General features: G+C 45.4%; 1 long non-coding RNA gene across 1 annotated transcript; it reads right to left on the bottom strand.

Moving 5' to 3' along the window:
* Positions 1-3,017: 3,017 nt before the first annotated feature.
* On the bottom strand, positions 3,018-16,157 carry LOC130117710 (uncharacterized). The gene is made up of 3 exons (XR_008810710.1): positions 16,072-16,157; positions 13,344-13,396; positions 3,018-3,076 (listed from the first exon to the last, which is right to left on the bottom strand). It is a non-coding gene; the product is annotated as an uncharacterized LOC130117710 (long non-coding RNA).
* Between the last annotated feature and the right edge of the window lie 3,550 nt (positions 16,158-19,707).

Raw genomic sequence — 19,707 nt, 5'->3', positions numbered from 1 at the left:
ATTGAGTCGAGCCCTGTCAGGATACTGAATATTAGAAGAACTGGATGAAACTTAGCTGGGTGTGAAGTACTACCTTATGTTATTCTTCTGTGGATAAGATGGGTAACCAAGTCCACTTGATACAGATGCAGCGGTAACCTTAACCGAATTTGTCATTTAGAAATAATTTGTTGTTGGGGCGTTCGGGTGACCTAGCGGTTTATTCTGTTGCCTACCAACACGGGGACCGCCAGTTCGAATCCCCGTGTTACCGCTGGCTTGGATTGGCGTCCCTACAGACACAATTGGTCATGTCTGCGGGTGGGAAGCTGGATGTGGGTATGTGTCCTGGTCACTGCACTAGCATCTCCCCTGGTCGGTCATGGCACCTGTTTGGGGCAGGGGGAGGGAACTGGGGGAAATAGCATGATCCTCCCACGTGCTATGTCCCCCCTGGCGAAACTTCTCACTGTCAGGTGAAAAGAAGCGGCTGGCGACGCCACATGTATCAGAGGAGGCATGTATTGTGTGCAGCCCTCCCCGGCTCGGCAGAGGGGGTGGAGCAGAGACCGGGACGCCTCGGAAGAGTGGAGTAATTGGCCGGGTATGATTGGGGAGGAAAAAAGGGGGGAATCAAAAAAAAAAATAATAATAATTTGTTCTCTTTCTTGGTCACTTAGTTGAGTGATGAAACGTATAACATTGTATCCAGATGAACTGATTCAACCTTCTTTGATCTTTCTTGGTTAATTAATATGTAACGATTTGTGTGACAAGATTCCGGCACATTGGAAGGAGAAAGGCACGTCAGTGTTGACCCTCAAAAATCACTTCAAAATGAACCAGCAAAGCCATGCCGTCTTCCTTTCTCGCTCCCTATTGCTATGTTTTCCCTGCAGCGAGCTTAATCATTCAAAATGGAGATAAATCAGTTTTGGTAAAAGCTTTGCAGCTTTTTATTTGGTTCATTATGTGTCAGGATTTGTGCAATTATCACGCTATTATTTATGTTTTCTTCTACATCAAACCAAAGAAAAATTCCAATCAGAACATCCCCATTCATTTCCTTTATAGCTAATAGCAGAAATTATGAAGGCTTTTACCAGGGGTGAAATTACATGTACATCATTTGAATGGGTAATGGTGTTAAATAATTTATGGACACTAATAGAATGGGGAACCATCTCTACAGTAGTATATGAAAATGTACCCTGCTAAACTAAGCTGTTCATCTATGATGAAAAGCAAAGAGGGTCTATACCCATTGTTTTAGCAGGTGAAGATTGATAAAGCATTTCTGAGACATATATGTGAGGCAAAGATACACAAATATATCACACTATGATGCAATTTGTGATAAAATTTGAAATGGTATGCTTTACTAAACAGATATGCAAATTTGGCTTGTCCACTCAGGCAAAATGTCTATATAAATGTCTCGGCAATTAAATGAATTTGTTGTGGGTGTAAGACATTTGTAAAGCTTCCCAGATAACAAGGGTACATGGAAACTGTATTTTTAATGCTGGTTAAACTGAACAGAATTATTGGATGAGTTAATGCAAGTCATTTGGCTTAATATGTGAGGCCAATTGGACCAGCGAGAGTAGCTGAAGAAAAGGCCCAGGGAAAAGGCCCAGAGGTCGAAATCAATGTCTTCCTTTATGATCCTATAATGAATATAATCATCTTTTTTTCAAACGAGCCATCTCTCTTGATACAGTGCAGTCATCCATACAGCCAGCATTCCATCCTGGACTCCATCCAACACACATCTCTGCATAGCAAAAGCTATTGTAAATTATATAGGGTTCTTGAAACTGAACATCAAAACAGTGTTGATGTAGGAGTCGTCTCAAATTATGCAGAACCTTACAATAAGGAGCTGCCCTGCCGTATCTGCAATCAACACCCACGGGTGTGTTTATAAGTGCGGTTGACTTCGAACGAATACTCCACGGGGAACCGTGGCGTGTCTCCATAACTGCAAGCATTGTCCTCGGAGAAGCAACATCGTGTCACTCTGTGATGTGGAAAGATAACCCTACTATATCTGGGCAGTGCAAGATGGGGCTAAAACTCCCCCCTATCCACGGTTGTGTGTCTTGATCATAGCTCTCCAGTATCAGATAACCAGACTACCGACACTCCCAGTGGGGACAGATTCTGCTGAAGTCACCTGGTCTGGACTTATCTTGGCTGGACCTGAGGATTCGTAGCATTAATCTAAAGCCAGCATCAGCACACCCCCACAATCTCAGAACCACTCACAGTGCAGAAAGGTGGTAAAGAGACCCTGGAGGAATGCCCGCAGCTGAAATCCACCACTTGAGAGGAAGGTGTAGATTTTTGATTGAACACACAATCTGCATCCCCGCATCATGTCAAGAAAAGATGTCACTGAGATAGAGGTAAGCTAGGTTGGATTTCAATCGAGACAGGGCACGGATTGTTTTAATTGAACAAGTGTTGTCTAGATGAGGACATCATCTCTTTCATGTTACCTTTGAATTTTATTTTCTCTCATCCCTCTGTGTACTAATGTAAACAACATATAGTTGGCCATGATGTCCCACTACACAGCCCAAGATGAGAGATAGGCAGTGCACAAGCAAAGCCACTTAAGACAGTTCACATGGGAATGCCATTGTTGTCGTGGCTATTAATTATGAAGAGGATGCATGTGACAAGATACAGTGACGTCTGTGTGAATGTACCAAACCTTCATTGGAAATTAATATGCAGTCCTGAACATTCTAGAAAGTAAGACTAAACCCACCGGCAAAAGTCCTGAAGTGCACAGCCTGCAGATGAATGATGCCTGGAAGCACACCTTTTCATCCGAGTTCCTCTGCCATCACACAAAGAACATGTTTGATATTGAAAACAGGTTCCTTGTATGGAGACTACCACTGGGAATCTGGGGAATGCAGCATCAATGGAGCCTGCCTGTGATCACCTGGATGATGGCAGCCTGTTCCCCACTCTGGTCCAGGTGTCCTGCTGAGAAGGGAGTGGGATTGTGGAGCTGAGAATGAGTGAGAAGCAGTTGTGTGAGGGGGCCGTATAGAGACTTCTGCTTCGACGGCATGTTGCGCTGTAATAGAAAATAATGGGGGATTCAAATTACGCACATCTGTTCGGCACCAGAAGAGGCTTTAGTAGTGATCACCTTGCATTACATTTTTTTTTCTTCACATCATTTTCACTGGAGCAAATCAAAGAATTGCAGCTGACACTCAGACCAGAGCAAATTGCTGGTGATGGAGCTTTGCAGCTGAATACTGTGAACGGTTCACTTCTGTCTACAAAAGTGTATTGTGTGACGTGTATCGAGGTTCACCACTTATCTGTCATTTCGTTTCTTGACTCGAGCCCAATTTTTATCTTGCCATTAAGTATGATTTTTCCAAAGTTACACAGAAGACTTTGTACAGGCCCAATCTTTTCTCTGTGTCCTCCTACTTGGTGAAGCGAGATACTGCTGCTGCTGCACTGCAGTGTAGTGATACCAGGTCTCTGTCAGTGTTTTCATTATTCAAACCGCACATCATTCTCTATTCTCTTAAAATACGCTCTAGATTCATGTAAGTCGCTGACTTAGCTATAAATCTATATCAGAGAGGGGCACGTGCTACACTGTTCAGCGGCACTTGTTAAACAGTTCAGTGTTTTATTGTGTATCAAACGAGAAATGCGGTTTTGTGTTTTGCCAGCCGCTGTTGAGACTGGGGAAAACTGGGAATCGGTTTTTGATCATTTCACGAGATTGTGACTGGGTGGTTCGCTCCGAAATTCCTTTCAGGGTTGCCCGTTTGGCCGAGCTGCCAGCCCGGCGCAGGCCACGGGGTGTTCTGGTGCTTTGTTCTCCTGTGGCACGTGCTTTTTTGTCTTTCTAAAAGGAAAAAGCCATAAACAAAAAATAGCTTATCAAAAAAATAAAATAAAACCTCCAACATGATCTTCCGAAGATCAGAGGTAAAGCTTCTCAGCAGGGTGTGGAGCTTTCATTAGCCCACCGTCCTGCACAACAGAAGCTGCTGACAGGAAGCGCTGAGAAATCCCTCCCTGGCTAAACTGTTTTTCTTATATTCATGTTTGAAGCGATGGCTCCCCCTCAAGTTGTTTAAGTTTGACTCCCTTTACATGCCACCGAAAAACTGTCAGGTGCTGGAAGGGTAAAAGCAAGTGAAATAGAGAGGACGGAAATTGATGACTGGTCAAATGAGATTTTTTAAAAAAGGGGGGAAGCTTCAGATTTATAATAGAGACAGGTTTTAATAAATTAATAGGACTAAAATAGAGAGTTGAAAATTCCCCGACAGCTGATGAGCCCTCTGCTATAGATAGCTATGCGGTTTCTTGAGGGCAAAAAAAAAAACGGTCTCCAGTAGAGCTGCCCTCTCTCTCCTCGGCGAGCAGGCCTGAGCGCTTGGCAGTAAGCCGCTGTCAGCTCGCGCTCACGGATGACGAGGAGATGCTCAGAGGTCAAACGCCAGACGGTATCGCCTGTCAGACACCGAGGGAAATGATCGCCGTGACAGGAGGGAGAGCAGAGAAAGTAATCAGCTGAGGGATCCGGCTGGATATCCTCTAACAGAGTCCAGACCTATCAATCGATGCTCGAGCTTGCAAACACTGCGTTGATGTCCCGTTTGTCATCCGTTGTTGTTGTGCAGAACAGACCCAAGCTAATAGGAGGGTGGGACGTACACATAAACTTGCACATGAGCTTGTCCTTGAATTGTGAAACGGATCTGTATGTGCAAGTTGCACCTGAAAGTTACCATGGTGCCATCCCATAATGCTCTTGCTGGTTTGATTATGTCATTAGTTTAATTTTTTTTTTACATTTCCCCCTTTTTCTCCCCAGCTGAATTTTTAGCCAATTACCCCACTCTTCCGAGCCGTCCCGGTTGCTGCTCCACCCCCTCTGCCGATCCAGGGAGGGCTGCAGACTACCACATGCCTCCTCCCATACATGTGGAGTCACCAGCCGCTTCTTTTCACCTGACAGTGAGGAGTTTCGCCAGGGGGACGTAGCGTGTGGGAGGATCACGCTATTCCCCTTCCCCCCAGTCCCCCCCCCCAAACAGGTGCCCCGACCGACCAGAGGAGGCGGTAGTGCAGTGACCAGGACACATACCTACCACATCCGGCTTCCCACCCACAGACACGGCCAATTGTGTCTGTAGGGATGCCCAACCAAGCCAGAGGTAACACGGGGATTCGAACCGGCGATCCCCATGTTGGTAGGCAACAGAACAGACCGCCACACCACCCAGACGTTGTCATTAGTATAACTTGTAATATATTTTACATTGTTCACCATTGCATTGTATATCAGAATGACATCTCAAGGAATCAATGTTCCCATCAATGAATGGTAATGTTGATGGTATGATGGGAATTTTTATGACTTCATATACTGTACTGATATTTGACAAAACTACTACTACTACTAACACTACTACTACTTTCGGCTGCTCCCGTTAGGGGTCGCCACAGCAGATCATCCGTTTGCACCTCTTCCTGTCTTCTGCATCTTCCTCTGTCACACCAGCCACCTGCATGTCCCCTCTCACCACATCCATAAACCTCCTCTTTGGCCTCCCTCTTTTCTTCTTCCCTGGCAGCTCCATATTCAGCATCCTTCTCCCAATATGCCCAGTATCTCTCTTCCACACATGTCCAAGCCATCTCAATCTTGCCTCTCTTGCTTTGTCTCCAAACCGTCCAACCTGAGCGGTCCCTCCAATATAATCGTTCCTAATCCTGTCCTTCTTCGTCACTCCCAATGAAAATCTTAGCATCTTCAACTCTGCCCCCTCCAGCTTTTGTCAAATATCTTATATATGTGGATCATAAATAAGATGTTTGTGACAAAAGGCATCAAATAAACAGGTCTGAAATGTATTTCTTTTTTCTCCTGAGTTCTCAGCAGGACTCAGTCATGCTCCACGTGTTGAAAATATCACTGCTCAAAAGCCAACAGCCACCTCCAACTGCGGCAAAAATGGTAAAAGGTTAAAGTGTTAGCCCTCCGTCCACCATGGTAGAACGGCAGTGTCTTGTTCCCTGTTGGTATTCACAGCAAATTTCAAGTCCCTGGTATATCAGATAGCAGGGCCTTTCCCTTCCCTCGCTATCATTCTTGGCTGTCTTATCTCTGACAGAGAGGACTAACACCCTTCTCTCCGTCCTGCAGCTCCAGATGAAGAAAACACGCAGGGAGCCAGTTTTCTCCAGGGGAGGAATATATCCCAAATTATATCGTTATAGATTAACTATTTATTATCTAGGGCTGGAGTTGATTTAACTTGTGGGTAAACGTGTAACTGGATAGACCTGCACTGGTTTGTAATAGTGATTTGGTATATTTGGTAGGGTCCGTTCTATGGAGCTGCTGCGTTTATTAGTGGTTAACATGCCAGCCGAGGCGTTCATGAGGATACGTAGGATAAGGATTAGTACGGTACATGCATCTTTCAGTTTTAGTTTGTTTATTTGTCATTTGCCACAGCTATACAGTGCAGCCGCTACAATAAAATGATTACTTATGGATCTTCCTAACAAGCAAATGTTAAAACATGCAACAAAAAGTAGAAAAAATATATAAAAACAAAATATGTAATATGAATTAAAGCATGGAGGAAAAAAATGAAGGGATAGAAATCAAACCGTATCCTTAATGTGCAAAACATCCTCCCATTGTGTGTGTGTGCAATTGTGCAATCTTGCATTGCACAGTGGTCCAGAGTAACAACAGGACAGTGACGGCCAGTAGGGGACATTAGCATCATGGTCTTAAGTGATGTTGTTTATCACTCCTCCAGATGGAAACTGTGTTGAAGTCTGGCAGGCGGGGCTCTGGTGCTGTGGTTGCTAGGTGGTTGAACATTTAAGGGGGTGTGGGGGGTCAATGATTCTTTTCTTTACACACTTAATTGACAAGTCACAAATTGAAAAGGAGAAGAAAAAAAATCAATAGAATATTATGACTATTACAATGGAGAACAATTTGTACCAATTACAAAAACAGTGAATGTGATCAGTGGCTGAAAAGCCTCAGCATCCCGGGTATGAATCTATGTTCAGGTTTCTCATGATCAGGATGAGGGTTTATGAAGAGTTTTGAAATGAATGTAAACAAATGTAATGTTTACTAGTCAATCTCATAATCTGAATACTCAACGTGAATACTTCAAGCACTGTGTGTTGTACAAATAGAAATGCAACTCGGGCGGCATCCGGGTAGTGTAGTGGTCTATTCCCTTGCTTACCGACATGGGGATCTCCGGTTCGAATCCCAGTGTTACCTCCCCAGATAGCAAAATTGCTGTGGCCCGGACCCATCCCACACCCGACAATTCATCCGGCCCACATACCGTGTGGAATGATGGCACTTGGGTGGTCTGCTCCTGTTTGCCAGTTCTGGGCCAGAACCAAGCCATAGCAATGCCACATGTGCCACATATTTGCCAAAGGTGGCTCACCGTCCCATTTCTGAGAGATAACAAGAAAATAAAGAACCCCAAAAGTAGTGATTGTGTCCTGTGTGGTACCTATTTCCACGGGTTACACAATTTTGGTAGCCCGTGGAAATAGGTTTTGTGATATTAACACCATATTCACCATTTACCACATGGGCCACTTCAGGGTCACATCCAGATTACATGTTGCCGAGAGCACCGCATCTTTGCCAAAAAAGGCCCACATTTGAGTTGGCATATTTGGGCCATATTTGCTATTATATACATGTGGGCCACTTCAGGCTCACATCCATTTTGTCAGGGCCAGAAGAAGGCCATCAGTGCCGCATCATTGCCTGAAGTGGCCCACATCTGGATGCTATCCGGCTTGGTCGGGCGTCCCTACAAACACAATTGGCAGTGTCTGCGTGTGGGAAGCCGGATGTGGGTATGTGTCCTGGCGGCTGCGCTAGCGTCTCCTCTGGTCAGTTGGGGCACCTGTTCAGGGGGGAGGGGGAACTGGGGGGAATAGCATGATCCTCCCACATGCTACGTCCCCCTGGCGAAACTCTTCACTGTCAGGTGAAAAGAAGCGGCTGATGACTCCACATGTATCAGAGGAAGCATGTGGTAGTCTGCAGCCCTCCCCGGATCAGCAGAGGGGGTGGAACAGTGACCAGGACGGCTCGGAAGAGGGGGCAGTAGTTTGCCGGATACAATTGGGGAGAAAAAAAAAGGGGGGGGGGAAAGAAATGTAATTCAGAACCTTTGTTGCCTGACCGCTAAAGTCAGATTGAAGACATGTACAGACCATGTTGCATGGAAGCAGACAAACTGAATTTACAAGAAGAAAAACGTTAAAGATGTGCAAGAGAGATTGACAGTGTCCAACGCTCACGGCCATTGTGTGGTGAGATATCAAGAGCCCCGAAAACTGAGGACATCTTTGATCCTGTCACCTTCTCACTGAGGGAAGGCAGGCAGACCGGGCAACTTGGGGATGTGGAGGATGAGGATAGCGCCCAGATAGCATACAGATGTGGGTCACTTCAGGCAATGATGCGGCACTGATGGCCTTCTTCTGGCCCTGACAAAATGGATGTGAGCCTGAAGTGGCCCACATGTATAATAGCAAATATGGCCCAAAATATGCCAACTCAAATGTGGGCCTTTTTTGGCAAAGATGCGGTGCTCTCAGCAACATGTAATCTGGATGTGACACTGAAGCGGCCCGTGTGGTAAATGGTGAATATGATGCTAATATCACAAAACAAATGTGGGCCACCTTTGGCAAATATGTGGCACATGTGGCATTGCTATGGCTTGGTTCTGGCCCAGATCTGGCAAACAGGAGCGGACCACCCAATTGCCATCATTCCACGTGGTATGTGGGCTGGACGAAGGGTGCGGGACGGGTCCGGGCCACAGCAATTTTGCTATCTGTACGGGCCGGTAAAATCATTGTCCTGATCTGGTGAAATACTCCAGGCTTCACAGGCTGCCATAGGAGGTCAGCTGGTGTGGAGCCACAACTATGTTTTACCGTCTCACAATAATGCCGGGCAGCAAGTAACACTTCAGGCACCAAGGCCACATCAAGGCCATGCTTTATCAAAACCTGCCCTGCACCCTCAGCTGTGCCCTCTGGCTGCTCTGTCTGCACCGGTGTCAGCCTGGAAGCTATGATCCCACAAAGCGAAGCTGGAACACCGTATCGATGTGTCTTCCAGAGACCATTATCCGTAAACAACAAGGTGTAAGGTTGTATTGATTGATGCTGTAACTGACAGCGCAACAAATGGGATGTATTTTCTCGAACCTGTCCTTTGAGTAACGCTAAGCGTCATTTCGATTATTAACTTACTGTAAATCAGTGTCGTATGAACTACTCAGTGCTGTGCTCCCGGTGAATGTATAAAAGAATGCATTGTTTCCTCGTCAGTACCCCATTCCCAGAGTGACACACACCACGGGACATCAATACGGGAATGGCGTGCTGATAATTCACTGCAGATTAAGGTCAAATAGACAGAGAGAGAGAGCGAGCGAGTTCCCTGATGCTGCTCGTGTTACCTGAGTGGTGGATTACAGCAGGGTCTATGTAAAGACTCCTGTAAGATCTGCATCACCCCCTCTTCAGCACGGCTTCTCTCTCCGTCCTCATAGTGAAAGGTTCACAGAGTGACGGCATTACCGCTGGTCAGTGGCCCGAGGCGTTACAAAACCATCACCGCCACACTGTTTGCAGTGTGTTTCCCTCTCATACCGGAGCTTTGACCTGAGTCAGGGACATCGTATAATGAATGAAGCCGAGCTCCTCAGCGGTCAGGCTATTTCTTCCTTCATGCTTTTGACCAAAGAAAAAAAGAAGAAAAATTGTCGTTTTACGAGGGAAAGAAAGAATCGCGACAAATCACAGTATTTCAAAGCACAAAAAGAAAAGAAAAAAATCCCAGAAGCACTCGGTGCAACAAAAAAAGGGGGGGGTTGTTGAGGGATTATTTGCTGGTGTGTTTCTCTGAACACCTTTCTTTCACGTCTCTTGCCAATCACACAGCCACACAATGCTCTAAACTACACATCATCGCTGCTTGCTAATGACGCCATTAGAGTGCAGCAGTAATGCTGGTTCCACCCGAGGCCATGCGCGCTACCAAGACTGATTAGTAGTTGGTCTGGTTTCATAGCGGACCAGAGAGAAAGCCACACCAGTGGCGCCCCGCTTTCAATATAATTAAGGGATAATGGTACAACAGTAATGTCTTACAAGCCAACAATGGAAGCTTTCAGTCGATAAGAATTGATCTGGGAGTCATCTCATTAATGACCGAGACTACGCCTCACGGTGGCTTGAATTAGCCAGCCAACACAAGATCGCAGCAGTTCGAAACTGGGTGACACACACATGACAGAGCGAAACCCGTGACAATCATATGGACAAATGGACCGCGTTTATCAAGCGCTTCTTACCCAAAGCACTTTGCAATTAAGGCCTCACATATTCACCCATGCACGCTCACACATACACACACACACCTCACACGGTGTCAGCCGTGCAACGTAACAACCTGCTCATCGGGAGAGGTCAGGGGTTAGGTGTCTTGCTCAAGGACACCTCGACACTTTCAGTAGGGGAAGCTGAAGATTGAACCGGCAACCCTCCAGTTACCAGACGACCTCCTCTTCCACCTGGGCCACTGCCAAGGATACGTGGGCTTGACTTGTCCCCGATAAGAATACATAAGATGATAATAAGAGGACATTGAAATATAAGGCATCAGTTGTTTTTTTTTCCCTGATTTTTTTTTCATTTTTATTTTGTTGTTAAAATTAAGTAATGTAACATCTCTTTAATTCAGCTCTTTACTATCCAGCCATCCATCCATCCATTAGCCAAACCACTTATCCTGCTCTCAGGGTCGCGGGGATGCTGGAGCCTATCCCAGCAGTCATTGGGCGGCAGGCGGGGAGACACCCTGGACAGGCCGCCAGGCCATCACAGAGAGCCAAGACACACACACACACACACACACACATCTAGGGACAGTTTAGTATGGCCGAGTCACCTGACCTTCACGTCTTTGGAGTGTAGGAGGAAACCGGAGCACCCGAAGGAACATGCAAACTCCACACAGAGGACCCCCCCCCCCCCCCCCCCCATGGTTGGACAACCCCGGGGTTCGAACACGGGGCCTTCTTGCTGTGAGGCGACTGCACCAACCACTGCGCCACCGTGCCGTCCATGCTTATTAAAGCGTATTAATTCAGCTTAATTAATGAATTAATCAAGCTCATTAACTGCTTATTAAAGCAGCGTTCTTTACCAGTCATTAGTAATTTAGAAACGCTGATATTGATGAAGTTCAGCGTTTGTTTTCTTTTCATGTTCTCCCTGGAGAAATATGCAGGGTTATGAGTTATTGTTCATGTTTTATACAGCGTGTGAGGTAATTAAAGACCCCAGCCTGCAAAAACCCCGGTATTGAACGTTCTAATGAAATATTGCTTCTCAGAGTATGACAAAATACTAGCATACATAGACTAAAAACTCACATTTTGTACAAAATGTGCCATTTTGGTAGAAAACATCATTTTTTAATCCCGATACTGAATCAAATGCCAGGTTTCATATGACGTCATCAGACACTTGCTGAGCGTCTCCAAAGACGCCACGTGATAACACAACGCTACCACCCGTTGAAGGGCAAACTCATTTCCTGCTCTCATCCCTTAACGTAACCGCTGTGACTACGGTTGCCATCGCTACCGCGGGAAAGTCGACTTTTGCGTAAGCAACGCAAGACAATTTCAAGTAGTTTAATTTGTGTGCCACTTGGTGGAGAATGTGACTCGGCAGTCCTCCCTGGCCGTGCGGTTCCCGAGACACATTGGCACCGAACAAAGACAGGAAGCCGCTCGTGGCAGAACAGAGAATGGGGGGGGGGTTATAATATCTACATGATCATGATGATCAACAATTAAGATAAACAAGACTACAGTCTATGCTGAGGTAAGGCTCCTGTATGTAAGACTGGACGGCTTGGAGTTCTGATCTGCTTGGATTCAGGTAGCGGTTCTGCAGAATTCCTCTTGTTAGACAAGCGAAGAAGCCTCGGCGTCCCTCTGGGGTTGCAGTGCTTTGGGCTCCGGCTGTTCTCTTGGTCGTGGGGTTTCAGCACGACTGCGGGGCCCCGGGGGGATGGGGGGGGTGGTGGCTGCAGAGCCTGTCTGCTGCTCGGAGGCACTACGATCAGTCACGGATCTCAGACACCGGAATTTATTGGGATTAATCCTGCGCGCTAACAGGTGGACCCGTCACGTGCACATACACACTGCTAGCATCTGCCTCCCACGCTGCCCGGGACGCTGTCCCGATCACATCCTTCTTCTTAGTCCCCCCCCCTTCCCCCCTTTTTTGTCTTCTCATTTATTGCAATAACTGCTATCCTAACCTGATATTGATAAGATCTATTTAATTAGGTTTCGTCAAACGCGTGTCAGCATCCGTCTCTGTGTCTTATCAGATACGTGTTGTCATTTTTCATAGTTTCCTTGTCTCACCTGTGGTGACTGTCCCCCCTCTGGGGGAAGCGACGCTGATTCGTTGTTTAGCTGATCAAACATGCACAAGGGGGGGGGGCGGCGGGGCGGTGAGGGCTATAAATGTATAACAAAAACCCCGTGCCCTTGTCATCCCACACGTCACCCAAAGGACGGAGTTATTATAAGTGGTTCTTGATAATTGATAAACGTTGCCTTTCAAGGCGGAGAATCTGAACTCCACTTGCAGATTAACTCTGTCCAGGACACACCGGCATACAAATTCCCTGTGTTGTATGCCAAACCTGCCACGGGTTAAAGGGGGGGGGGGAGGAGGAGGTGCAGCTCATTATTGGACATGCACTAGCAAACAGGGCTGTATGTGTGGATAAGCAGCATTATGTACAATTAAAGTGAATATATTCAATGCTTTGATGCATGCACGGTATCCTCTACAATCCAGTGAAATAAATATAGTAAGTCCTTGGACCATGATATGAAAAAACATTCAACCATAGATGGAAATTATGCCAGAGGCATGGCTGCTACCAACCTTGCATTTGCATACAAATGCACCATGTGATTTTGGCAGAATCAACCGAGAGGAACCATCATTTAATGATTGCATTTTGACATATTGTCTATTTCTGTGCAACTCGCTAATCCTCCACATTGCAATTGTTGGAGGCACACAGAGTTGTCAGAGCATGGAGGGGCCCTGATTAGCTTTCACCTTATACCTTACAGCTGTCAGCTTTGGTCGCGGGCATTTCACAAGACTTCTAGAACTGCCTTCTCATTAGTTACATGAGACCCGGGGTGCTATGCCTCCATTTAGGCTGGTTTATTTACCTCTGGGGATGGTCCTGCACTGCCTCATGGTGATGCTGTGGATGCACTGAAACCTTGTGAATGAGACAAGACAGATGTAATCACTGCACAGATTGAACGGTCAGTCGGTTAAACACAAGGAACATTCTCAGCCGTGGTCTGAAATTACTCGTCAAAGGGATATGCAGAATTACTCATCATTATACTAAAACTATCCATAGGCCCCATCACATCGGCAACGGAGTGACGGACAGAATTACAAACAATTGCAGAAACCATTTTTTTGAATCTAGACTTTCTCTTTAATTCAGTGGTTCATCACACACCAGTGTTCTCCAACACTGGAAAATGTGATTTTTAGAAAGTTCTTTGTAGTGAAATATTTAGATTGAACTTGTTTTGATTTTTGCTCATCTTTAGCTGTACTGTAAGTTAAATACGGTATATTCAGGCACAAGACCATTTAGGCTCCTCTTAATCCTTTATCATGCTACCAATAATATGCCAAATCAACCAATCAATCAGAAAATACACGTATCAGATAATTTTAGCAATGCTGATGTGTAAAGGATAGGAAATTATGATAGGAAGGGCTGCTTTAATGTTAAGAGTTCCCTTCACCTGATAATGGAGTTGACGTCAGAATTACGACTATTTCAAATGCATTTTCTAATAACCGAGCTTTGCAATTCGCAGTGGCGGCTATTGCAGTGGGCTTTTATGACGCAACACACAATCATCTGCACACTTTGATTTGATGGAAGTGCCCGGAGAGGCTGTATCTACCAGTCCTCTGCTGTTTGGAGACAGCTCCTAGAAAGTAAACCTGCTTTTCAGCTTAACTGGTCATGAAATACAGCACTGTACTTGAGAGGGCCAGCTATCCCTCTTCTGAATGGTCCCATTTAAAGCACTGAAACCCAAAAAAGCATGTTCGTGCACAGAGGAGGCGCTGCATATTGCTGCATGGCATCCTTTGCATTTGTTGCCTAAAGGGCAGCCACCCCTGTCTTCCAAGTATCATGAAGTAACAATGTCATTACTGCAGTGTACTGTGTATGAGTAGAAATAGTCTGGTTTCCTGAACCGAGTTGCTGTGTGGTGAAGCTGTGTAAACCATGCCAAACAGAAAACAACATGGGCAAGAAATCTGTGCCGAGCTGACTGAGCAAGACCACAACAGCTCTGGGTTTGTAGAAGAACAATATGAATAATACTAATACATCTACACAAGCGGTCTGTGTGTGTGTGTGTGTGTGTGTGTGTGTGTGTGTGTGTGTGTGTGTGTGTGTGTGTGTGTGTGTGTGTCTCTGTGTGTGTGTGTGTGTGTGTGTCTCTCTCTCTGTTTGTGTGTGTGTGTGTGTCTCTGTGTGTGTGTGTGTGTGTGTGTGTGTGTGTGTGTGTGTCTTTTTATGCCTCTGGGATAGATAGATAGACAGACAGGATTGACACATAGATAGATAGACAGATAGATAGATAGACAGACACAGTCATATAGAGATAGATAGATAGATAGATAGATAGATAGATAGATAGATAGATAGATAGATAGATAGATAGATAGATAGATAGATAGATAGATAGATAGATAGACACAGTCATATAGATAGATAGATAGATAGATAGATAGATAGATAGATAGATAGATAGATAGATAGATAGATAGATAGATAGATAGATAGATAGATAGATAGATAGATCGATCGATCGATAGATACAATACAACAATGATTATTATTATTATTATTGTTGTACTGTGTTGTTGTTTTACATGCTTTGGCAATATGTACACAAACATATGTCATGCCAATAAAGCACATATTGAATTGAATAGATAGATAGATAGATAGATAGATAGATAGATAGATAGATAGATAGATAGATAGATAGATAGATAGATAGATAGATAGATAGATAGACAGATAGACAGATAGACAGATAGATAGATAGATGGGCAGATAGATAGATAGATAGATAGATAGATAGATAGATAGATAGATAGATAGATAGATAGATAGATAGATAGATAGATAGATAGATATACAGACAGACAGACAGACAGACAGACAGACAGACAGACAGATAGATAGATAGATAGATAGATAGATAGATAGATAGATAGATAGATAGATAGATAGATAGATAGATAGATAGATAGATAGATAGATAGATAGATGGGATGAAGAGATAGATAGATAGATAGATAGATAGATAGATAGATAGATAGATAGATAGATAGATAGATAGATAGATAGATAGATAGATAGATAGATAGATAGATAGATAGATCAATCGATCTAGAAAGAATCCTCTGAGGTTTCCCTGGGGAAAAAAATCATTTACAGTAGCAATAAAGGAATCCAGGCATCAGCAGTTTCCAGCCATGAGATGGCCTTTGACTGTTCAATAATAGATAGGGCTTAATGGCTCTTCCACTGCTTCAGGCTGCAATTGACATGAGAGAGATAATTAATGTAAAAGAGAGTCGGGACCCATGTCACGTGGTTTATATCCCATCTCCATGGCAAAATTCCCATTGCAACTTCCAAATACCTGTTTCCTTGATTTAATCGAACAGTTCTCTATGAAATGTTTAAATATCGCCTGTTTACCTATGTGCGGGTGAGGTTTCTTGTGTGTTCGTGTGTGTGTGTAAACGTATGAATGTGTACGTGTATGTGTACGTGTATGTGTACGTGTATGTGTATGTCTACTTGAATGTACTGCAGTAATCATACATTTCACCAACCTGTAACTCAAGCATCTACACGTTCTTCATCCGACCATATTTCTTAACCCCAGTCCTGCGTCATGAATTTTTCAACAACATTTTAATTCAAATCTTCTGAGGTAATTGACACAAATTTCACGGTTGATTGATTGAGCTCGCCGCGTCCTCCGCCCGTGTTTACCCGCGATAAGGCGGCTGGTTGTTAAACATGGCTGACACCAGTCGGGGGGGGGGACGCGCGCGGGGAGGGGTGCCGAGATGGAGGTGAGACCGTATAAACACATCTGTGTTAATGGGCCCGTCCCCCGCGGGGCCCACCCAATGCAGTGGAGCGGGGAGATAGCTGCCGTTCCAACCCCCCGGAAAGAAGGGAGGGGGGGGGGACGAGAGGAAGATTATTAACGAGCGGCTTTACTGAATATCAACTCGTGGGGATGAAGTGCTCTTCATTCACTTCGGCGTTCCGGTTTTATTTCGTCACACGGGACACATAAATGTTGCACAGCCGACTGCTTCCGGGGCGAGTAACAGGCGCACGCACGCTTTGAAGCCCAGACGTGAGCGCCGAAACAGCGGCGGTGCACCTCCTGATGATCCCCAGCTCCATTATTCAAAAACGCAACACAGGTTAGATAGATTGGGGAGGAGGGGGGACCCCCCGCGGTTAGCGACGTCTCCTGCGGTGCGGGCGATGCGGGTTTGCTTCCCGGCCTTGGCAGCTTCTGTGGTCGCGTTGTCCCCCGAATTCGCTACGATATTTTCACCACAAAAATATGAGGTCTCGAATGCAAATTGTATTTACATCTGATGCCTTATCTTCAATAGGGGCATACGTAATAATCCTCTAAACAACTGGGCATGATACAGGGAACTCTGACGGGCACTGTGGGCAGAGACATGGCTTGCTGGCGTCTCATGGGTATTCCCGTCTCGCTTAATCCGACGAAGGACACGGGTCACCTGCACAAAAGTTGGGCGTGAAGTAGAAGAGAAACTGCTGGAAGGTAGGGAGATAAATAAAGCGATTGAAATTAGGGAAAATAAAAATGCTTTAACCACTGCCAGCTAGCCCCGTACCCTGACAGTCCCCACGGACCGTCCAGCAGCAGCTGAACGTGCCTGATAAGCGCCGAGCCAAGGAGCAGTGGCAGGAGGCGAGAAACCACCAGGAGGAAAGGGGGGAGGGAGGGGAGTTAAGGAAACTGATGCGGTTATTTATCTTTCACACAACCGAATGAAAAAATTTGTTATTAGCCTGAACAAGCACTTGCACCATTAACTTCTTTCGGAGTGAGTTTACTAGAATGCAAAATTGTTGTACCCGTGTACCCATGGGAAACTTTCAAGCTAAAAACACATTAAAGGATGTGTCAGATATCCTTTTAGCTCAATTGGCCAAGAGAGAGGAGACTAAAACGGGAGCATATCTTCCCTGCCCCTTAACTGTAGACTAAATTGTTCTGGAAAGACGTGATTTGGTTTGTGGTAATCTCCCAATTGCTGGATAGGGAAAAGGCGTAGAGGAATATATATGTATATTTCTTATCGCTTTACTGATCCTCATGGGTAAATTCTTCCTCTGCATTTAACCCATCCTAGCTGTGTAGCTAGGAGCAGTGGGCAGCTGCTGTGCAGCGCCCGGGGACCAACTCCAGTTCGTCTTGCCATGCCTTGGCCAGGGGCACAGGCATTAGTATGAACCCTAACATGCATGTCTTGGTGACGGTGGGGGAAACCGGAGCACCTGGAGGAAACCCACCGCAGACACAGGGAGAACATGCAAACTCCACATAGAAAGGACCTGGGATGACCCCCAAGGTTGGACAACCCCGGGGTTCGAACCCAGGACCTTCTTTGCTGTGAGGTGACAGCACTAACCACTGTGCCACCGTGCCACCCAGGCCGAATATGCAAGGAGTTGTTGCTTTGTTTGTTTGATTACTTGTTTAAATAGGCCTTGACAAAAAACAAACAAAAAAAGACTCCTGCACAGACTATACACAGTAGAAGCTACTCACCAATCTCTACCCAGCCTGCCAGTGAGCCCCGTGTCCAGTTCATGGATTTTTAGCAAGAAAGCTGTGGGAACACTGACCTGTTGGTTGCATTGTTCTGTATATTTGACATCCATCCATTCATTATCCAAACCGCTTATCCTATGCAGGGTCGCAGGGATGCTAGAGCCTATCCCAGCAGTCATTGGGCGGCAGGTGGGGAGACACCCTGGACAGGCTGACAGTCCAGCACAGGGCCGACACACACACACACACACACACACACACACACACACACACACACACACACACACACACACACACACACACACACACACACACACACACACACACACACACACCTTGGCACAATTCAGCATGGCCGATTCAACTGACCTACATGTCTTTGGGCTGTGGGAGGAAACCGGAGCACCGGGAGGAAACCCACACAGACACAAGGAGAACATGCAAACTCCATACAGAGTATGACCCCCAAGGTTGGACTACCCCGGGGCTTGAACACAGGACCTCTTACTGTGAGGCAACCACGCTAACCACTGCGCCACCGTGCCGCCTATTGTTAACATAACATATGCATTTGATGGGTGTTATTGTAAATCCCTTCAAAGTACAGCATAAAGAGTGCAAGCACATTCAGCGTAGGTGGAAACAAACTACCATCCCTGGCAGTGTTGGTGGCATTCTCATCCAAACTGAACTGCATAAGTCACACACAACACTGAACTGAGATGTTCCATAGGCACTGCACATGCTGTACTGGATAATACTCCTGCAGATAATTCTCCTCGATTTACCATACAAAGCAGACATGCTTATGGGACATAATATGAAATTATTTTTTTTTCTGAAGTCTGGAAATAAACAACATGCACAAAGTCTGCCCTAAGGCCTTCAATGTGGCTGCAGTGATTAGAATGCAAATTAATTAAAAAAGTTTTTGTTCACTTCCAATCTTTACCTGCAAAAACACGTTTAGAAGAAGGCTGCTTCATGTTTTCCCCAATGCATGTAGCTTAACAAACGAAGAGGATTTCATTTTATCAGCCGTGTACCAACAAAGGCTCAAAGTGAATTGTCAAATTCACTAGATGAAGCGGCGAAACCTTGTGGGTTAGTCAATTTGAATAATGTTTTCCATTGGACCTCTGAGGAGACTTTAGCGAGCTTTAGGTACCTCACATTAACAAACTGAACATCCAACCAACGCTCCCTTTTGGGTCGGTACAACAGCCAACTGCATTTCCGAATAGATTAAATAGAGCTTCGGAGTATCAGCCCTAAAAAGGCACTACTTAGTAAAAAAACAAGGGCGAGGAGTCGGTCACACATTAGAGCTTGACAGTGTTTTTCAAATCCATTTCCCTTTGCAAGGTATTTTCATGGCTGCACTTTCCTTTCTTTGTGTGTCTCCCTCTCCAACGTTATTGTCTCCATAGTATTCCTGCTCCATCGACACTGACATGAAAGAATAAGCCGTCTCGGGGAAATTACCTTGGACTGGCCCCGTGCAAAGTAGCCGCTTTCTGAGGAAGATTGTCACTTTTGTCAGTGAAAACACAAGGTTGGGCTCACAATTTACTTCTGCTGCGTGCTCAAAGGCTTCATTCTGACATTTTCAGATATATATTTTGTCTTTTCT

Source organism: Lampris incognitus, chromosome 9, assembly GCF_029633865.1.
Source record: "Lampris incognitus isolate fLamInc1 chromosome 9, fLamInc1.hap2, whole genome shotgun sequence".
Lineage (NCBI taxonomy): Eukaryota > Metazoa > Chordata > Actinopteri > Lampriformes > Lampridae > Lampris > Lampris incognitus.
This window is presented reverse-complemented; position numbering and strand designations above follow the sequence as displayed.